Raw genomic sequence first — 4,657 nt, 5'->3', positions numbered from 1 at the left:
CACGTCTACCAGAGGGTTCGTAAAAATGTAATTATTGGGCTACAAAATGCCATTCTACCCACTGTACATTTAACCACAGATATGTGGACAAACGGAACTAGGCAAACTAAAGATTATATGACTGTGAAAGCCCACTGGGTTGGTGATTCGCCTTCACCAGCAGGAACAGCAGCAGCATGTACCCAAGTACGTCACATTTGTCAGAGGCAGGCTACTGTGTGTATCACCGGCTTCACTAAGAGCCATACAGCTGCCAATTTGTTACAAAAACTAAGGGATGTCATTGCAACATGGCTTATCCCGCTTGGACTCTCCTCAGGATATGTCATTTCTGATAACACCACCAATATTGTGAGAGCATTACAGCTGGGTGAATTCCATCACATTCCCTGTTTTTCTCACACAATAAACTTGGTGGTACAGAGCTTTTTAAAAAATGACAGGGACGTACTGGAGATGCTGTCTTAGGCCCGTAAAATATATGGACATTTCCGGCATTCACAAACAGCATGTAGGAGATTGCAGCAGCTACAAGGGCAATTTAATCTACCCTCCCACCAACTGAAGCAAGAGGTGGTAAGAATGTGGATTCCATCTTATATATGCTTCTGAGGATTGAGGAACAGCCATCCACTCTTACTCCACAAGCCATAACATTGGGAAAGGAGGGGGATGTATTTTACTCAAGCGCAGTGGAGAATACTTTCCGTGTTGTGCAAGGTGCTGAAGCCATTAGAAGTAGTCACCTGTGAAGTGAGTTTACACACTGCTAGCTTGAGCCAAGTGATTCCTTTAATTAGACTTTTGAAAAAGCAGCTTGAGAAACTGAAGGAGATGAAACAAAGTAATTATGCCAAGTACAGTATGTCAGACTTGTAGAACCTTCTCTTCGCCAGGATCCAAGAGTTATCAAAAGCTTGAAATCGGATAACTACATTTTGTCGACTGTGCTTGATCCTAGGTTTAAGAGCTAAGTCTTCTCTTTGTTTCCAACTGACCCAGATCTCACGAGATGCAAGGAGATCCTGGTGAGCAAGATGACAGCTCAAGTGTTACGTGACAGGATGATGTCTACTCCTTCAGTTTCTCAGTCAACTGCTGCTAGGAAAAGTCTTTCAAAGAGAACCAGGGATGATGCAGATGACTCAGGACAACATTTTGATATCTAGTCTTGTCTACTGTAAAAGAATTGACCAAAATTAGTGACACCTCTGTTGTAACTCCACCTGATCCTACTGTCAACATCCAAAGAATGGTGGAGGATTATTTTAATTTTTTTTGAAAGGTATAAGGACAACAATTTTATTAACAAAGACAACATTGCTTGCAGAAGTAATGTAAGCATTGATGTCTAACTAGACGTGTATATGTATTACTCAAACCTTTCGCTTTCCTGCTCTTTTATCAGAATTGCACAAAATGTTTATAATCTGCACTTTACGTCCATTCCTGTGTCTACATAAGTTTGGCAGTTCTTCAGGGATGAGAGGGAGGTATCCACAGAGGAGAAGGAGATTAAAGATGCAGCACGAGCAGACATGGTTTAATAATGTAGAGTTCATTGACAGTACTGTTGGGCTTAAGGCAGCTAAGCTATTGGTAGCTTGTTTTGTGGGGGCCCAAACAAACAAAGCACTTCAGCCACAAAAGTGGCACTGCTTGTCGCTGGAGTGCTTGCTTTGTTAAACTGTACATGTCCTTTTCAATATGTTACATAAGGGTGGTTGGCACCACGTGCACCACTTTTCTTTTCTGCCACTGCTGTGTGACAATGTTTCCTAGATGTGCTATGAACTGCCTTGTGTTTGTGTCACTGCTCTGTCGCTTAGCATCCAGCTAGGTCACTGCAGTCTTTGTTTGAAAGTGTATGAAAATAAAACTAAAACCAGAACACGGGGGTCAGTGAACATCTCTAATTACATATCCTCTTTTTCTGAGAATATATTAACATGTTTCTTATTTATAGACAAGAGCAGAGGGGGACTACAGCTGTCTGGAATCCCCCCTCTAGACTTGAGAAAATATTAAGAAAAACAATTACACTGCAATCTCTTCTCACAAATTCTTGCACTGGCTCGTAGCAGGTTATTACAGAGCAGGACATGTATATAATGTTTGCCCTAAATACTGTATGTTGAATTTGTAGGCTTTCTAGGGCTCATGTAGAGTTGGATTCAATATTCATCTAAAACACAGATGTAAATTGTAGCCGAAGTCACATATTACACTTTTATGTGGACGCACCTAAGCTGATTGCCATCATTAACAGTTTGTAACTTACACCAGTGGTCAAGCAATTTCCTGTCTCCTCACAGGCGCATTTGTGTCTGAGTCTCAGTCTACATAAGTCACATTTTCTCTGACACACCCTTACATCATCATCACCATTTATTTATATAGCGCCACTGATTCCGCAGCGCTGTACAGAGAACTCATTCACATCAGTCCCTGCCCCATTGGAGTTTACAGTCTAAATTCCCTAACATACACACACACAGACAGAGACTAGGGTCAATTTTTGATAGCAGACAAATAACCTACTAGTATATTTTTGGAGTGTGGGAGGAAACCGGAGCACCCGGAGGAAACCCACGCAAACACAGGGAGAACATACAAACATGTCTCCTCCTTCCCCTATTCCAGGAAGCTTATTATCTCAGTTTTTAAATATTGAGTTTGATGTGGCGAAATAACATCCAAGATGAAGTGTCAAAAAGGCATTTTGTGATGCAGGTCAATAGAGAGAGTAAGAAATCTGGAGAGTTTACATAACATTGAGTTTTATCTACATAAATGTAAAATTTAAATCCAAAAGAGATTATTAGTTATCCAAAAGAAGTGCTATAGAGCAGGGAGCCTATGACTGCACCTTGCGGTACTCTAACTGATAGCGGAAGTGGGGAGGAAGTGGATCCAAAGAAATTAATACTAAAAGAGTGTTTTGAAAGAAAGAAGGAGAGTAGGATAAGACTGTGTTCTGGAAACATCAGTAATGCTATTGCGTGTGAAGTGAGGGGCCAGTTGATGCAAGTTTTTCACAGTCTGTTGGATATCTGGTTGTTATGGGTCACAGCACACTATTGCTCTTTTGCACCATTGACATAGTGTATGTCGTGTTGCACTACTCATGATGAATGCAACAAGAATGGCCAATATCTCAGATATCCTTTATTTATAGTGCTGTGATGGGTGTACTACAGGATTTAAGGTGTGATATACATTCTAATGGAAAACTACAGTACACTGCTAAGATTTGCCATGGGTTTTCCTATATTTTCATACTTCCAAGTGTGTCACAAAAAGAAATTTTAAAACAGTTTCATGTTGACATTAAGGTTGGGAAATATGCTACTCTATGCTTTCCTACAGTCACATAATTAAATGTATTTACTTTTAACATATATCTTATTGTCTACATGTGATACAACAAAATAATATGACATGTATATGTACTCCTCTGGGGAAGATTATACCTTAAGTAGTACATTTTGTATATTTTAGTTTAAAGAATATATCATTTTAGTGATAATGTCTTAAACCTAGATTTAATTTCCTAATAAAAAAACATGCTCAGCTCAAGAGAGCAATCGCACTGTTGTTATGTTATCAGACAGCTGGTTTTGCATTTATTTATTTATATTTTATTAATATTGTTTTGTAGGTTTTATGCATGTGTGATCAGTTTGAAAGCTTTGTCTAATGAGAAAAATACAAAATTCAGTGTCACAACACAGCTTAAATTACATAACTAGTGGCATCCAGCAGTGCTTTTTAGTGGTAATGCTAATGAACATGATGTAACTGATATTTCAATAACAATATATTTAAATATAATACACATTTTACTTTGTAAAAAAAATGAATTCTGAATTTGTAGCTAATACATACGTGCAATGGTACACAGGGCCTGATCAACCACTAGGCTGACCAGGCTGCAGCCTGGGGCGCTGGGTCCCGGGGGGCGCTGCCCTGTGGGTATTTTTTTTTTTTTTTTAAAAAAAATAATATTTTTTTTTTTAAAATTTTTTTTTTTTTTTTCTTCATTCATTTTTTTTTTCGGGGTGGGGGAGGGGGGGGGTCGCCGCGGGGGGTGGAGGGCTCGACAATCAAAAGCAATGGTGGTCAGTGGTTAGCAACACACAGCCAATCGCCAGGCTGCCTGTTGCTGTGCAGCAGACAGGAAGCAGGACGTCTTCACTTCCTATCTGCTGATCTGAGGAGAGGAGCGATGCTGGCACAACTACAGGTAATTGAAGGGGGGAACTGCCCTGCATATCTATAGGGAGGGGGGGAACTGCCCTGCATATCTATAGGGAGGGGGGGGGGAACTGCCCTGCATATCTATAGGAGGGGGGGGAACTGCCCTGCATATCTATAGGGAGGGGGGGAACTGCCCTGCATATCTATAGGGAGGGGGGGGGACCGCCCTGCATATCTATAGGGAGGGGGGGGAACTGCCCTGCATATCTATAGGGAGGGGGGGGACTGCCCTGCATATCTATAGGGAGGGGGGGGGGAACTGCCCTGCATATCTATAGGGAGGGGGGGGAACTGCCCTGCATATCTATAGAGAGGGGGGGGGAACTACCCTGCATATCTATAGGGAGAGGGGGGGACTACCCTGCATATCTATAGGGAGGGAGAGGGGGGACTGTCA

The sequence above is a fragment of the Mixophyes fleayi genome, chromosome 1 (assembly GCF_038048845.1).
Source record: "Mixophyes fleayi isolate aMixFle1 chromosome 1, aMixFle1.hap1, whole genome shotgun sequence".
Lineage (NCBI taxonomy): Eukaryota > Metazoa > Chordata > Amphibia > Anura > Limnodynastidae > Mixophyes > Mixophyes fleayi.
The sequence above is the reverse complement of the archived record's forward strand: the minus strand, read 5'-3'. Positions refer to the sequence as shown.